The sequence below is a fragment of the Alligator mississippiensis genome, chromosome 4 (genome assembly GCF_030867095.1).
Source record: "Alligator mississippiensis isolate rAllMis1 chromosome 4, rAllMis1, whole genome shotgun sequence".
NCBI classification, from domain to species: Eukaryota; Metazoa; Chordata; order Crocodylia; family Alligatoridae; genus Alligator; species Alligator mississippiensis.
Genome location: NC_081827.1, coordinates 215385181 through 215402986, shown reverse-complemented (window position 1 = coordinate 215402986; position 17806 = coordinate 215385181). Strand labels below are relative to the sequence as shown.

At 42.3% G+C, this 17806-nt stretch overlaps 1 protein-coding gene and 1 long non-coding RNA gene across 9 annotated transcripts in view; one reads left to right on the top strand and one right to left on the bottom strand.

The window, feature by feature from the left end:
• B3GALT1 (beta-1,3-galactosyltransferase 1) overlaps window positions 1-17806 on the top strand; it is a 403400-nt gene that overhangs the window by 226448 nt on the left and 159146 nt on the right. The window contains exons 3-4 of one of the 8 annotated variants that reach the window (XR_009462108.1): window positions 10148-10195; window positions 10550-14001. The exons of 5 other annotated variants lie outside the window; for them this stretch is intronic. The gene's annotated coding sequence lies outside the window, so the exon portion shown is untranslated. Of the gene's footprint in view, window positions 1-10147; window positions 10196-10549; window positions 14002-17806 lie in introns of those variants that run through there. 2 more of the 8 variants (XR_009462109.1, XR_009462110.1) reach the window with 2 other exon arrangements.
• LOC132250401 (uncharacterized) overlaps window positions 1-17806 on the bottom strand; it is a 175023-nt gene that overhangs the window by 89635 nt on the left and 67582 nt on the right. The gene's annotated exons all lie outside the window — the stretch shown is intronic.

Sequence of the window (17806 nt, the reverse complement as noted above, 5' to 3'; positions counted from 1 at the left end):
CCTTTAAAAATATAGTCCTTTCACTCAGCATGAAGCAACAGTATAATGGCAAACAGAGCATTGATAAACTGTGATGAAGCCACGAGAAAGCCACAATAATTTAGTGGTGATATATGCTCTGGGTCTAAAGGCGCTAAACTACTAAATATTTATGATGGAAGTACACCTAGGCCTGTTCTCATTGCCTTTGAAGTCAAGGGAACTTTGCCACAAACTTCACTGTAAGCAGCTCACCATGATGCATTTCCTGTTTAAAGGGAGACATTGCATCAGTTTCATGTAGGTGAACAACTGTTATAGCTAAGCTATAGCTTTCCAAATTAAAGGGTATTTAAAAAAAACTAACCCTTTTCACAATAATTTTATTTTCATACACTTTTTCAATATAATTTGGTATTCAGTGTATTTGTGTTCAATATAATAATGTTTCCAATATACATTTTTCCATGACTAATAGTTGTTTCAACCTGTTATGCATCAACTATGAATTAATGTTTAGGCTTTAATATCTGCACACCCAATGTGGCCGAGTTATAATTTTAAGAAAGGAAGCCTATCATTGAGACAGTTTTGAATTTACTTACCTTTCCTTTGTTAGAATGCCAACAATAATTTCAATGTTAAACTAATGCAGAGCATTCCTTTCATTTAATGTCTTTGTTTTTTTTAAACAAAAAAATAGAACTTTGATAGAAATTTAAATGAAGACAATGTATAGATTTATTTTAAAATGAAAAGTCAGATTTAATTAAAGGCAATTAACCTCAAATCGTGCTCCTTCTTTTGCTGACACACAGTACCAAATTAACAGTAGAAACTGTAAAGGGAATGAGATTTCAATGGGCATGTATTACCTTCACACCAAACACAGAACCTGCAAAGGTCTGTTATAAGCAAGCTCTCTTGACTTCAGTGTTGGTAATATAATCAAAGCAAGCATTGACTTAGCTTTGGAGTCCCTCCATTTAGGGTTTTCTATGCACAGTAACTCTTTGGTGTTGACAGAGGAAAAGAAGGGCACCGACTCTTATGTGTAGCAAGGGAGGATGCAAAGGCTACAGCCCTGAAACTGAAATGCTGGCTGCCAAGCAGCTTTTTACCATGAAGTATGGTTTCTTATGCTTTGTTTCTATGAAGACCACTAACGTATGCAGCCCAGCTACTTGTTCTGATGGTAAAGTCACTAATCAGCAGCAGTGTGAGTTGGGGGATGTGGCACCAGTACACATGGGAGATCAGATGGGGAGGCAGGTAACAGGCAAAGAAAGAGTGGCACTGGCAAGTGACAGGGGAAGGAGAAGAGGTGGTATGGGTGCAGGCATGGGAGTGGGGCAAGTGGCAGTGGAGCAAGGTGCAGCGGTCATGCTGCCTTCTCCCTCCCCACCTCCCACCAACCGCATACTAGAGACAAATTTATAATTTTCCATGTACAGAATCTAAATGGGAAGGGGTCATCTTAAATTCGAAGTTGTCTTAGCTTTGGGTAAATACAGTAATAGAATTCCTGCTAGGGCTGTGCGAATTTTACCAAATATTTCATTTCGAAGCTGTTTTGGTGCATTTCAAGCTTGAAAGCGAAATTGAAATGAAACAAAAAGTATTGAAACAGCTTTGAAATTAAAGAAGGGCACTCGAAACATTTTGAAAGTTTGAAATGTTTTGAGTTTCAAAGCAGCCCGGTAGTGGGGGTCTGGGGAGAGCCAGGGCTGCACTGAGTGGCTCTGCAGCCCCATGTAGCTCAGCCTGATTGGGAGCGCAGCCCAGGTTCTCCCCATCTCCCACCACCAGGCTGCACTCTATGGGACTGGTGGAGCCAATCAGACAGCAGTCCTGGCTCTGTCTGCCTCCTGCCACCAGGCTGCGCTCCATGGTGCTGTGGAGCCAATTGAAGCACAGCTCTGGCTGTCACCGCCTCCCACCACCGGACTGTACTCCAAGTGGCTCCACAGCCCCAAGGAGCTCATCCCAGTGGCAGGAGGCACAGCACAACTCCAGCTGTCTTGGTCTCCCACTGCCATGCTGCGTTCGGTGGGGCTGGTGGAGCCAATCAGAGCACAGCACTGGCTCTGCCTGCCTCCGCCACACAGCTGCACTCTGATCAGCTCCGCCAGTCCCACAGAGTGCAGCCTGGTGGCCGGAGGCGGGCAGAGCTCACACTGCACTCCGATCTGCTCTGCCAGCCCCATGGAGCACAGCCTGGCGGTGGGAGGCAGAGTGCAGCCTCGGCTCTCCCCACCTCCCGCCACCAGGTTGTACTCTGTGAGGCTGGCAGAGCTAATCAAAGTGCAGCCCTGGCTCTCCCTGCCTCCCTTCACTGGGCTGCACTGCAATCAGCTCCATCAGCCCCATAGAGCTCAGCCCACTGGTGGGAGGTGGAGTGCAGCACTGGCTCTGCCCACCTCCCACCACCAGGCTGCGCTCCGGTCAGCTCCACCAGCCCCAAGACGTTCAGCCTGATGGCGGGAGCTGGGCAGAACTGGCACTGTGCTCAATCAGCTCCGCCAGCCCCACGAAGCGCAGCCTGGCAGCAGGAAGCAGAATGTAGTGCTGGCTCTGCCCACCTCCTGCTGCTAGGCTGCACTCCATGGGGCTGGCAGAGCCAATCGGAGCACAGTGCCAGTGGAGCCGATCAGAGTGCAGTGCTTGCTCTGCCTGCCTCCCACTGCTGGGCTGTGCTCTGATCAGCTCCATCAGCCCCATGGAGCTCAGCCCAGTGATAGGAGATAAAGTACAGCACAGGCTCTGCCCACCTCCCACTACCAGGCTATGGTCCATGGGGCTGGCAGAGCTGATCAGAGCCCTATGGAGCTCCATGGAGCCTGCTGCTGGGTGCAGGCTGTGCCAGTCCCAGGCAGCAGCAAGAGCCTCCTGTCATCCAGCACAGATCCAGGGGCCCACACCCCCAGGAGGAGTCTGGCACAGCCCTGCAGCACTCCCAGGGGTGCAGGCCCCTGGATCTGTGCCAAATGACAGGAGGCTGCCGCTGCTGCCTGGGGCCAGCAGCAACATCAGTCTTCCCCGGCGCTTGGGTACAGCCTGCACCCAGCACCAGTCCCGGCAGCAGTGGCAGCCTCCTGTCATCCAGCACAGATCTAGGGGCCTGCACCCCTGGGAGGACTGGAGTGTGGCACAGCCCCGTAGCCCTCCTGGGTGTGTGAGCCCCTGGATCTGCATGCTGGATGACAGGAGGCTGCCGAATTTTGCGTTCAAGATTTGAGGTGCAGTTTCTGATAAACCACTGCACCTATCTTCTTGAAGCTTGGCAGGCTTCATGCCCTCAGAAGGGGCTACCATCCCTGCAATTTGCATCCAAATCAGGCAACAAATAACAATGTTTTAGGCATTTTCATGATTCCCCATTATAGCCTATGGGCGAAACGTTGAAACAAGTCAAAACAGCAAAACAGTTTCGACGACACAAAACAGGACAGTGCTTCAAAATGAAACAAAATGATGAAATGAAACACTCCCTTTGAAATGGCGAAACAGAAATCGAAACAATATGATGGTGTTTCGCACAGCCCTAGTTCCTGCTCTGGAGACCTATAACAGTTAATGATGAATGGGATTCGGGCCTTTCTTCTGCAGCCCCAACAGCATAAAGCAGGGAATATTGACTTAAACAGCTGGATGAAGATTCTCCTGGGGGAGAAACTCTAATATAGCTGGCCCTGCAACACTCCCTCAAACTAAGAGGTTTGTCAGTAGTATGTCTGTAGCACTGCTCTGGCTGTTCAAAATTGCACTAGGGATTGACTCATCTCCTGAGCTGGGTCTATGATTGTGAGTTGGAGACATAAACAGTGTTCCCTTTGTCCATTTCCTACCTTGGGTCCTGTCTCAAACTCAAGACAGGTTACGCTTCTTACAGATTTCTAAAAGTCATCATAAATAATTGTATAGCAAGAACCCATTCTGAGTTAAATACCTTCTATTTGGAGGATGAGATTTAACTGAGGCATGTCACTTCAGCCCAGCAGCTCTGTCACTCTGTAGCACTAGAATGGGAATACCAGGCTAGCTTTTGGCCCATCTTCATACCCACCAGGGTGAATATTAGTACTTTTTTCAAATTCATATAGGTTAATTTCTAAAATAAATGTTTTTAAATGCATAAAAAGACACTTGTTCTTATAGACAATGTATTTTTCCTTTATCAAGGGACAAATAAAAGCAACTGGGAAAAAATGGTGTTGGCTGTTCTTGCAGTTATTTTTTTCACATTCAGATAAGAAACCTTTTTTATACACATGCACGCGCAACCCCCCCCCCCCCCTCCCCGCGAGAGCTGAGGACAAGAATGAAAAATGTTGAGGGTAGTATTTTTCAAACCATTTTAAGTGCCTGAGAGGAGAGTATCTTATAATAAAAGGGCCTTCTCAACCATAGCTACAGTGTTGTCTGCATGACTCCATAATTAATCAATAGTACAACACATACAGCAGTTATCCCAACTAGCAAAAGGATTTTCTGAATAAGATTTAACACACACTAATTACCATCTAACTTTACTAATCTCCAGTTTGATAATATGCTCTAATAAGATTTATAGCTAGTGCTTCTTCAGGCAAGCAGACTTGGCTGGACAGTAGAGTTGGAACTGTATTATTAATATGTGGGAAATAGACTTTATATCTAAAAAAACAACACATCACACATCTGATGAAGAAAACAGTGTTAAAAAATGTCATGAAAATAGAAGCAAGAATATCAGAAAATATGGGAGAGGATTTTCAATACCAAAAAAACATGAAAAAATACAAACTTAGTCATCATGCTAACCAAAGGTTCCCAGCAGAGCTGGATAAAATATTTTTGTTAAGTGGTAAATGATAAAAACCAGGCATCAGCCCTGGGCACCAAATTATAAGGGGCACCAGAGTGGCAATCTTCAAGGAGACTGTGCTGATACAGCAGCAGCCCATACTGTGGCAGCAGCTTCTCTGCGAGATGCTGGCACCTCCCACCCTGCTCTCCAGCATTCCCTTTGCCCACCCAGGGCACCAAAATCCCTAGCAATGCCTCTGCCCTGCATCAGTAAATATGAGCTCATGCGTCTCAAAATGCATTGCAACCACCGTGCTTCAAGCCATTCTCATTCTCAGTGGGGGTAATCTCATTCTGTCCTGTGGATGCTCTTTCATGGGGTATAAATAACTAATTATGCACTAGAATCCAGGTATCCCACCTCCCAAGCTGGGAAGTTATTCTCATTTTCTTGACCTTTGCCTCAATGACTGTTTAAATATTTTACATCGACGTGGGAAAGCTGCAACAGGATGGATTCAGAACAGCCAAACCTGATTATCCTCTAGTCTCCAGCTGTTTTATTAATCTAGCCCCTTCATTTCTTTTGCTTTTCTTGAAAATGCCCACAAATGAAACATTTCATTTCTAGTAAAATGTTCTGGTTACAAACATTTTTTGATGCTTCATTTTGAAGAGAAAAAAACAAAATGCAGTGCTATGTCATCCAATTACTTTGTTTAGTAGCCAACTTATCTAATGTATTTTAGGGTAGCAAACTTCATAGGTTTATTTTCTTTTTCCAGTTTCCATCATCCCATTTCTCTTACAGCTTATTTTATATAACAACATACATGTGACAAATATTTTATGGGCAATGAATTGTCACTTTTTATTGATGATTTGTTAATTATTGATGATATGCTGTTGTATTGATTAGTCGCATTATCAATACTAAAGTACTGGTTTGCAATATTACTACTAGCACTATTACTCCTTTTTTAATTTACTTTACCTGTGCAGGGAAAGATGTAACCATGGTGAATGTGTATCAATAGTAAAATATAGACATATTTTCTTGAATATTAGAAAAACCTCAAATCATTTACAATCTATTAAAAAAGGCAAAAAACAGAGAAATTTGACATGCTAGAGACTCTAATTGTGAGGAGACTGGTAGGAAGGATTCTTTGAGGCAATAACATTTGTTACAATCAGTTTTAATGATGTATTTGACAGAGAGACTAGTGAACATGAATATGATACAGTTCAAAGGATAAGAAAAAATTTTAATGAAGACATCAATTTGAAGTAGGATAGGATAGTGAAGATAGCAGTAAGGAGGAGTTGACGAGGGTGGGGAGAGAGAAAAAAAAAAGAGTAAAAAAAAGGATTTTTTGGTGTGATACCTTTTATTGGATCAACTGTATAGTTGGTTAAAGTTAGACAGGGTTCTGAATGCAAAACATTCTTTTTCAGGGATCTTTGCATTGGGAAGTCCATCTAACTTTAACACAACTATACAGTTGGTCCAATAAAAAGTATCATCCCAAAAATTCTTTGCCTCTCACATAATTCCTGGACCATTACTCTAACACTACCATAACAGAAAGACACTAAGATAAGCAAGATTTATTAAATTTTGCAAATAGCCAAGCTACAGGAAGAGAAGAAAGCTAGAAGAGAAGTTTTGAAGCGAGGAGCAACAAATTTGAACAGAAATTGAATATAACATCAGGACTGGTGACTGAGTTTAAATGGAAGAGGACAAAAGTCTGCAAGGACTTCAGCTGTGGGGAAACGAGATTCAAGAGATAGAAAGAAAGCAGAAACAGCTTAGTGAGATTAAGATATTGGAGTTCGTAAGAGAGTTAGAAACAGAAGATGGCACTGTGATTAGAAAATGAGAAGTTTGTAATCATAGGATGTGCAGGAAGTAACTGTAAAAAGATATGCTTTGGATGGTAGGGGGGCACTGGGAGTCATTAGCAGGGCTGCTGAGCTTATATGGGAAATGATATTTTGTAAAGAGGAAATGGAAATTATATACAGTGAGAAACACTCTAAGGTAATATGATCATCCTGGATTTACCCAGGATATGCCCCCAATACCTCCCACTTCAAAGTCAGAAACAATTATTTTGTCTAGACCAGTTGCCTATATAGCAGGTGTGGTCAAACTTCATAACCCTTCACCCGGTAAAACAAATTCTTTGTTCAAGAACCACAGGCTATGACATTTTCAAGATGCATATTCCCCAAGTTAGTGACCTAAACACAGGCCACGTCTACACAGGACACTATATTGCTGTAGCAATGCACTACAGTGACATAGCATCGCCAGACACAATCTATGATGCCAACACTATATCACTGTAGCAATGAGCTACCTTGCTGTAGTGTGTCACTACAGCAACATAGTTGTTAAAAATAACCATGTGCCACCGGAACGGTGCAGTAACAGCTGTTACTGCACCATCATTTAGTACTTCCTAAAGCAAGTACTAAATGACAGCACAGTAATAACTGCACCATGGGGGGCACATGTAGATGCACCCACAGTGCCCTAGCTTAAATACTAACTCATTGTTAAATAGCTCTTAAAATTAATAAGCAAGAGCTGAAGAAAATCCTGAGTAGAAAGTAATGTGAACAGATGGAGACAAAAAATAATGTTTTTATTTAACTACTACTCTTTCCTCAGAAGTGCATTTAAACTAAGAGTTTCATGAAGCTTGCAAGCCAGATTGACCATCTGACTATAGAACCATTGGTCCCAAGTGCACAATGTCAAGGGATCCATGGAGTATTCACTATATATATTTTTCCAGAAAGTAGCTTGAAGTCTGGTACTGTTTCCCTTCCTGGATATTGACCAGACTACTGTTTTGGAGGTAACACACTGAACACCTGTGCATTTAAACTTAGGCCTACACAAAACAATGCGGAGCATGCGTGTGGGTTTCTGCATGTTCTCAGGATTCATATCTTCTGTCTACCGCAACCTGCTGAGAATTCAGACCCATTAGTCCATCTATCTCACTCTGTGACTACTGTTGGCTCCCTGAGATTCCTCAGTAGCTTAAATCACTCTCCTTCCTAAAGCTCCAATTGTGGCATGCTGTCTTACAGGTTATCTTAGTTCTGTGGAACTCATTAACATAGTAGCTAGGGGCGCCTATATATGTGCAGCAAGACTGCTCCAGCTCACTCTAATTACAGCACGTCGGAGCAGACTCAAGTATTTGAGTCTGCTGGAGCATGGTAATTACCGCGCTCCAGCAGATTTTAGCATCCTTGTGCTGAAAAATGGTGGTGGGAGCACTTTAACTAAAGCTTGAATGAGCTTTAGTTAAAGCACCCTCACCATCATTTTTCAGTGTGGGGACGCTGATACACGTGAAGCTCTCAGAGCTGCTGTAATTAAAGTGCCCCTTCCCCCGCCACACTCCCAGAGCATATGTATAAACACCCCAACTGCATATCTGCAATGCATTCTGCAAGGAGACTAATATCACACTGTTCAATTTTCTTTGGGAGAGAAGCATGTTCAGTGGCTGATTTTGCTTTGGTACATTGTTTGTATTTGTTTGCTTTTGGTAGGGGTTTTTTTGGTATGTGTTTATTAAAAAAAAGAAGAAAATTAACTTGGGGCAGATGGTGAAGAATTTGAGATAGTCCTCAGTTCATGAATGGATTCACTCAACAGTCTCCTATCACTCTGGACTGTAATTAATCACAAGATCTAGACAAAGACAAGAAGATACCTGTACACATTTCCTTAACTACCCCTGTGTATTTTTTGGTCTTATGTCAGAGTCCCCTATGATGCCCAACATCCTTCCCTGTCCTGCTCGTGACAACCCAACTGAACTGGAATCTCTCTCTTGATATATCTATGCAGTATAATGCAGTGCTGGAAAGATACCCGAGTTAGCTCACAGGAAGTAGTGAGCAGTAGCACATTGATCCACCCAAGCTGACCTATCCTGCTTCTCAGCAGGGCCAACTGGTTGAGGCAGAGCTATTTGCTAATGTAAATATTCTGTTTCCTGAATTCAAAGTGCTGAATGAGCTATATCTTGGATCTCAATATGCCCATGCCTCATGCCAAGTAGGCACACTCCCAAGTGACTACTACATTCATACCTTTTGCTGCCTAAGGTGACCAAAGTAAGACATTTTCTCTTATACCTTCCAGTTCCCTATATCAGGTACCCTATAATCATTTTTCAGGTGATCAGAGCTGCTCACCACGGAATCTGTTGCTTAGTTATCATACCTCTGGAGTTCACACTTGAAAAATAGGCACTTGAAAAGCAGTAGTCATTTCTTTTTCAAGCACACTATCCAAATGAATTATCAAAGTTTAATGGAACTTCTGTTGTTAGCCTTGTGCCAGGAGCTGGAATTCTCTGGTCACCTCCCATAGGTTTTAGATCAATATGGAGCAAAAGACAGTAGAGAAGGCAAATAAGTGCTGTGCTCAAAATGGAGTTTGCTGTCTGACAGAAATACACACAGAGAATCCAGGTAACAAATAGAATTCACAAGCTGAATAGAGACAGATTTTCCAAATAGTCACAGTTGATTCCTGACTAATTTAAATGCACCCATCTCTCTCTAGCTGATTTAAAAGAGACTATCTTGATAATCAGCTAGGAACAGAGTGAATGAGCTAACACAAAAGAAAGCATCCCCCGAAGCTTGCAACCTCAACATTCATCGTCAGCCAAGGACCCAAGAAAGACTGAAGGTGAACATAGTTCCTACCCCCTGAAGTTCAGGTATACTGTTGTTTAAAAGAAAAGAAAGTATAGGAAAAGAAAAAGGAGGAAAAAAAGTGTGAAAGGACTTGGCCCCAATCCCTCTTTTTCCCTTTGATGTGACTACCTGCATTTGCTCTTGCCCTGGGCTGAATAAACTCTTCAACCTAATCAAACAGCAGAATGAGAAAGGGGCTCAATACATACAGAATGGCCAATTTGTCTGAGCTTCCTATCCCACACCTTCAGTTCCCCAAGTCTCCCAGTTACATAACTGTTATTTGACTTCTCCTGGACTGACCAACTCAGCTAAGTACAGATAGTCAAAAAGCCCAGGGTTGAATCAATTCAGTCATCACAGATTAGTCTAAAATTCAGAAATTAAACTGAGAAGCAACTAGACACACATTTACTTTTGATTCAGGAAGTGCAGCCACGTGCCTGCAGTGGCTCAGGCCAGAAGCCAGGTGGGGAGAGGTGCTACAGCACTTCTCTCTGGCACAGCCAGCATGGGAGCATGGGCTATGTGTTTGCTTCCTCTTCCTGCTGCCCCCAAGGTCTCTGGGACTTGCAGTCCATAATCACAGTAACAGGACTCTGCAGGGTTGCTCATCACTTTTTCTTCCTGCTTCCAGGTGCCTCTGGGATTTGTAGTCCACAGCCGCAACCAGCAGTAAGTTTCAGTAAGTTTAACAACAGGGCAGCTTTGTACTTGGGGGAAGGTAGGTTTAAGCCCCCTCCCTGGCCCCAGGCCCCAGCTGGAGTTTGCTTGGGGGGGGAGGCAGTCCCTGCCTCCCCTCCACCCTACAACTCTTCTCTGCTGGTGCAGACAGCCTAACCCAGGGCTGGAAAGCATGTTGGGATGCTGAGGGACTCTGGTTTAACTTGAACCAGGAAGGGGTCCTGGACAGAAGTTTTCAAACTGGTTTGACCCAAATAAGTTAAGTCTGATACTACATTCAACCAGGTATATCTTAAACCAGTTTCAGCTATTTTGAAACTGATTTATTGTGCACCCAACTTCTGTTTTGTTACAGGTTTAAACTAGTTGCTGATGACTGACTGCCCTTTTTCTGCCTTGTATTCCAGCCAGAGGATTTGGCCATGAACTGCAAACAGTGTTACAAAAAGAGCAACTGAAATCTTAAATGCCCAAGGATGGGATTGTCATGGGGTTCTGGTGACAAGCAAAGCATGCTCAAATCAGATAAAATATACTGGGAAATGCAAAGGGAGTTTGCTCCATCTTAATGGTGTACCAAACTAATTAAAAAGGACTTGACCAGTCATTGAGATTTATTTGCTACTGGTATTACAACATATATACTGGATTTAATATGCAATCAGTGTTAATCCATTTCAAAGCTTTGCAATATCAGCAAAACATAAGCCAGATCGCAGCTTGAGCTGCACAAATAATGAAGACAACTGAGAAAAGAGAGTTAGAAATGTCCGCTAAATATCACTCAAGAGAACAGAAAAATTGCAGAAATTTTGATGATCTTAGATAACCATCAATCTCACTTCTCCTTCATCTTCTCCAACTTCAGGCCTAATTGGACTTTCTGCAGCTAGATAAAAAACCTGTTTCACTTTACAAAACAAGAATATTGGGGAAGTATCTGTCAATATAACAGCAATAATGAAGCTTTATTGTTGTTTCCTGCAGGATTATTTGTGGCTATAGTCCAAACCAGGATTTGTAGAGTATAAAAGCCTAAATAATTTGTCATATTGAAAAGGAGGTATGTGCTTAAAAAGCATGAATGGATTAACAAATTTGTTTGGTTTTTTTTGTCTGCTTACTGTATGTCTACAAAGATGCACCGTTTTGGACCTCTAGTTGGTTAAGGCAAATTCTTTTCTTATAACTACATGGATGATTTCTATAGAAAAACAACTGATAAGTGAAAGCTGTGAATGCTTATAATAATCCTACTGGAAATGACCCATAATTACCCATTTTGCTTTATTTTTTATAATAGATCTGTCTGAAAAGATGTCTTAAGGATTAGGCAGGCCCAACTGATCATCTAGATAATGATTTCCCATCAATTTTAAAGATTTAGTGTCCCCTGGGCCAAATCATGTTCCATAAAGAACAGAAGTATGAACCTAATTGGAGAATAAATCTCAAGAGGGAATCATGAACATTATAGATTTTTCCCCCTTTTCTACAAATAACTTGTCAAGGAAATTCACTTAGCTTCAGACATACTTAGAGAGAGACAGGTTTTAAATTAAATGAAAATGGGAATATCTAAGCAACTTCATTTTTTTTATTCCAACCTACTTAAAATCCAAGTCAAGTGTGTTTTTTGTTGCAACAGAACAGACCTGCCAGCTTCTGCAAAAGGCCACAAAATGCCACTGAAGTAAAAATGGATGAGTTAACCTTTCAAGAAGTACTAACTGCACCACAATTATTCTGACCTTCGACTGTGTGATCCTTTAAGCTTTGCTGTCTGTTCATTTAATGCCCATTTGTGTTTTCTAAAATTATTATAACATGATCAAAAATGTTTGTTTGCCAATCCATCAGTATGACACATACGTTTGCTGCAGAGAGGCATTTTGCTATACGATGTATAGTCACTCAACTAGTAATGGAGGAAGAAGAAAGGAGAAAGAAAAGCTCAAAGAATGTAATAACTTTCTACAGCAATAACATTGTGTTGGAAGCCATCTTCCTTGATGTGTATATATATGGAGAGGAAAAAATAAAACAGAACAGTAGTTACAGCAGACAGTATTTACTTCTCATATCTACTGATCTGAAATTTTCACATGCCCCAAAATGATACTAAAATGAGCAGCATTTTCTCTCTCAATGATGGGGAACCACACCTGTGTGCATCCTTTCCCCTTATCATCCTTTCTGCCAGAGGGACCTACAACACAAGACACCTGAAAATTGGCATGTGATAATACTTTTCCTTTCTGGCATAATAGAGTAATGAACACTAAGTGTGAAATACAATTCCCACTGAACTTACAGACTTACTTTGGCCTCTAATAGGAGTGGAATCGAGCCTTGAAAGTATAGAAAGCATAAACAGATCAAGCAGAAACTAAGTATCAGCAGCATAGTCACTGCTGTGAAGAACATAGACAATAATTGCATAACATTATATCCACCCCCTAGTACGATGGTGGAAATCAATTATCATTTTATTCCGTCTGCACAAAATATGTATTTTCCAAGAGCCCATGATTGCTGAATCTGTTGTCTTTCTCAGCCCAGACCAATTTGCAGTTAGCACCTAACAAGCACAGTCACCTCACAGGCCCTTGGGAGCATGTTCTTCCATTTTCAATTTAGAGATTGTAATCATCATTTTAAACACCAAAAAGAGACTTTGCCATTTAGAAAACAAATGAAAAAAATTAGCCCAAGTTAAAAACTAAACCTGTCTTCTTATGGCTGCTCTAGTGCAAGAGTCCAGGATTGAGATACAGCAAAAGCTTCTTGCCAATCCTCCAAACCCACCCAGAATGCAGCCCTAACTTAACTGCTTTTTTCTCCAAGGAATGACCCAAAGTCCACTGAGGTCACATCCTCGCTATAAACCACACAGTTATTTTCTTAAAAACCTTTTGCTTTAACTGTTGAGTAACTTTTACTTTAAGCCTAGCTGTGAGTAACAGGTTGGTTTAGGTACTGGTTTTTCTGTCAGATTGAGAGTGGCTACAGTCCAAAATGTACTGAATCCGAAAGGCAGTGTTTAAAAAAAAATGACAGCTTTCAGTATCTTATAAATGCTTGGGTCTTTGCTTTTATTTCATGTTATAAGTGATTAACGCTAACAATAAAAAACTAAAAAAAGAGATTTCCCTGTGGCATTACTCCCACTCTCTTAAGCTTATGGTTCAGTAGCGGTTAAAGGGTTCATAAATTCTGCATTGTGTGATAATTCTGTAAGCGCAGGGGTTAAAACCATGTCAGTCTATACGTCAACCCTGACCTTTTCATAACTCTGATCTCCTGTGCCAATGTTCTCTCCCCCTCAGCCTCCATCTCCCCTTTACACTTGCTTTAATGCCAATTAACTTCAAACCTCAGCTGTGACTGAAACATATGGGTAACAAAGGTAGGTTTAAGTATGGTATCTTCTTACTTAAATTAAAAAGCTAACCTTGTGGGTAGGCTACTGGTAAAAGAGGCAGGAACAGGTCTACACCCCAACTTTTTATTAGCTTGCATTTTAAAACACAAAAAGAAACATTTATCCCAAAGTTTATCTGTCTACCCATGACAGCATAACATAGATTCTCACCTATACTGGCTGGGGAGACTTGAGAAGTGGCAGGCGGGCGGTATGCAAGTTGGCAGCAGGTTTTCTTGAATTTGCTTAGTTCTCCAACTTTTTCTCCAGTCTGTACCCAATATTTATAGATGGCTGGTTCTAATAGTCTAATACATAATCTCTAGTTTTATTTAATTTTCTTTGTTTTACCAAAACTTTTGGAACTGAACTGAACTGAACACTTATGGACTTGGACAGTGTCAATTACTTGGGATGTATGTCTTCAGGAAAGTAAAAAGGGTGTGGGGGGGGGGGGAGGGGGGGGAGTTATTATCTCTTTTCCTTCCCCTTTGTGGAACCCAGTTCATCACTGGTCGGTTTCTTCATTACCGTAGTTTTTTGGTCTTCTCTGACAAAGCCGTTTTGTTTTTACAAATTAGCTATGCATCTTAACAAAACTGTATTTCTAATAGCAAAACAACATGTAATACATTTGGTTTTATCAATCACTACTACTACTATTTTAAGATAAAGCTATGATATAGTGCATTTGGATTATTTAATGTATGGTCTTCCCATATAATGTCTCCTTTCAGGCCTTGTGGTGTGTTTAATTGCTTCTCATTACTGGTTTAGTTAGACATGTGGATGGATTCCATTACTTTGCTGACCAAACTAGTTGTCACACCTGCAAAGGTTCATACTACGGTCAGTCAAAAACAGGCTTTGGGGCCTTCTGCAGCTTGACCTAGTACCCTTAAAAATGCCAAGGCTGGCAACAATCTACTTCACTCTCCTATTTCTAGGGTGTTGCACATTAAGCCAATTCCATGGTAGAAGCTGAAGTTGTTCTAGCCTACATTGTTCCAGGGGACCAAAGTGTCATTTGAGAATTTCCAAACATAAACTCTGTTACTAGGTTTTTCCCCCTAGCCAGTACCCAGCCCCAGTAGAAGTTGTAATCTCAGTTCACAAAAAACATTCTTATGCTGGATCCAATATCCACTTGTGGATACAAAATAATCGGATCCTATTTAGCTTACATGATTAGTATCTCCTAAAAATGTTTTGCATCCATTCAGTCTTACATGATCACTGCCCTCCCTTGGTAGAATAGCTATGAAATTGTAATTCATGTAAGTACTACCAGTAAAACTACTTTCAGGGAACATCTATGCAAAACGATTACTGCACAGTTGAGTAAAAACTCTGCAGCAGCATATGTGTAGATACTGCCTGGCTGGCTGGGGCACAATGGTGTTCCAGTGCAGGGGCTGCCTGCCAGCTAGCCCCGCACTGAAGTTTCCTTGTGCCCCAGCCAACCCTTCCACAGCACATTGAGTAGAGGGAGAAGGGGGAGAAGCAGCCCTGGGCTGGCAGGTTGACCCCTGTGGGCCCCTGCCAGCCAAGGCTGCTCTGCCCAGGCTCCACATACTGCACTTGAATAAACCATGGAGCTTATTGCTCTGGAGTTAATTGCTCCCAGACGCACATTCAAATGATGTAGCCAGGAGCAATTAATTCCAGAGCAATAAACTATACAGTTTATTCAGGTGCCATAATTTCACATGTAGACATGCCCCCCCATACTTATAAATCATGTGCGTGTGTGTGTGTGTGTGCATGCACACACGTATAAATATCTATATCACAAAAAATGTGTTAAAGGAAAGGTTGTTTTAAAAAAAACAAACAAACAAACATAGATTCAAGAACTCACAAGTTGGAAAAGGAGAGATTTGAACTTTCCTGTTCCACCTGACTTCACTTTGTGCACTGAGTGAAGCAGGCATCTTGTGCAGGAAATGGTATGTGACTGTGGAATTTTAGACTGTATCATTAGATGTGTGCAAAATGCAACTATAATTGTAGCCTTTTGGAAACATGAAGTGCTTCCCTGTTCAACCCAAATGTTTTTCTTTCAATGCAAATTTAATGCAGTTTTCTAGATGGGGGGTTTTCTTGTTTTTTGTTTGCTTGTTTTTTAAGGCAGGGGCAGGGTGAGGGAGGGGTTAGAAGCAATTTCCATTATGTACAAATCACCTCCTTTGCCTCCTAGTACATTATGAACCAGGGATGAATCCAGACCACAGTTATCCTAGTAAAGATCTAAAGCACTTTGCACTAAAGAATATACTTCTTTAACTGGCAGCAGGAAAAGGATGTTACATTCCAGGTGGGGGAAGCGCTGCTGGTATCAGATGTACGTCAAGTTTGCTCTGCCTGCTATAGTCTACATGGCCCCTCGTAATGTGGACTCCACAGAACGATAAAATGCTGGGGCCTTCTGCCAAGTTTGGACACACAATTGGAGAAACTGGAGGATGTGGAAGGGAAGGGTTAGCTCTACCCAGCTCAGCTCCCAGCCATCACTGTTAAGCTAGGGCCCAGCCATTACGCATAAACCATTTTAAGTGATCACAAACTGGTTTAAATCTGTAACAGAACATAAGTTCAGTGCACATAAACCAGATTCAAAATGGCTGAAACTGGTTTAAGATAAACCTGGTTGAATGTAGTATCAGACTTAATGGATTTGTGTCAAACCAGTTTATACAAAGACTGTCCCAGACCCCTTCCTTGTTTAAGTTAAACCAGAGCCCCCAGCATCCCAGATACTTTGTAGCCCTGGGCTGTGCTGGGCTATGCTCCCTGCTCCAGAGGATAGAACTTGATCCAGCCCTATGCTCCCTAGCTGGAGCTCCAACAGAGACTGCAGGCACAGCAGGGTCTGCCTGGCTTCCCCCTGCCCCAACCCCACCCTCGTTGCTCAAGCAGGGATCCCCCCTCCCATCTCCTACAGCACAGAGCCCAACCCCATGGACCCTAGGCATATGGTATTCTAGCTAATGCTGAGAGGTGGGTGTGTGTGTCACCAATTTCACTGGGACAGGCAGACAGAACAGTGTCTGCTTAGGGTTTTTTGGAGCTAATCAACAGGCCAGCTGGTCATATTCCTCTGTTCCTTCCTTGGAAAAAGCTGTTTAAGAAGAGCTTGAACCAATGAGAGAGGCTTTTGTTTTGTTGATGGGCTGCAAAAGGCTGTGTTATCAGCTCCCTGCTGGCTCCCTCACCTGTCAGGTTTGCTGCAGACAGTATGAAGAAGCCGGGAGAAGGAGATTGAAAAGCTCAGTATCATCAACAGATGCATGCATTGCACACCCCCCTTTGCCTCAAGTGCTAGCCCAGGGCTGAGGTCTGGCAACACTTCTTCCCCTTGAGCAGCGAACAGGGAAAAGCCTGGGACTGTGCAGGCAGGGTTGGGGTTTAAACTCCCTCCCTAATCAGAGGTCCTGTCAGGGCCTGGCTATGCCCCCCCACCCCAGCTCAGCACTTTAGAAGGGAAGGGAGGGCTGCTGTAGCACCCCCCAGCTTCTAGCCTGAGCAACTGCAGGCATGTGCCTGCATTTCTTCAGTCCAGAGGGAATGTCTGTGCAGTTGCGAACTGATTCAATCTAGGCAGGTTAGACTAAACTGCAAAGATTGAATCAGTTCAGACTCAGGCTTTTTGTAAGGTCTGTCCCTAGCCTTAAGGGCAGCTTCCAGCTCTTGCCATAATAATATTGTGTGGATTTCTGTGGCAGTGACATAGGCACAGCTTGTTAAAATGTGTGTGATCTTTTATTATTTTAACTGACTGCAACATCCCCAGCCAAACTGTTCATAAACAGTTTTTAAAATAATCTAAACAGTTTATAACTCAGCCAAATCCGAAAGTAATTTTACAAAGTGAAAAAAGGTACTTCTCTAGCCCTAAGGCTTTTTCCTTGTCAGCTCCTCCAAAGGCCTGCTGCAAACAAGGGCCATCATAACTTGCCAAAAATCACAAAAATATTCTACAAGATATAGTAGTATAACATACCTGTAAAGAAAAAGATGACAATCCACAGCTGTAATATAGTGGGAGTTAGTGTTTATTCATGAATGCCAGTCTCAAAAGTATGGTATAGATTGAAAAGCCATGGAAGTGCAAGTGAACATACAACCCCATCACTATCAACAGCCATAGCTCTTTTGTCTTCTTTTAGAAATTTACATTTGTTATTC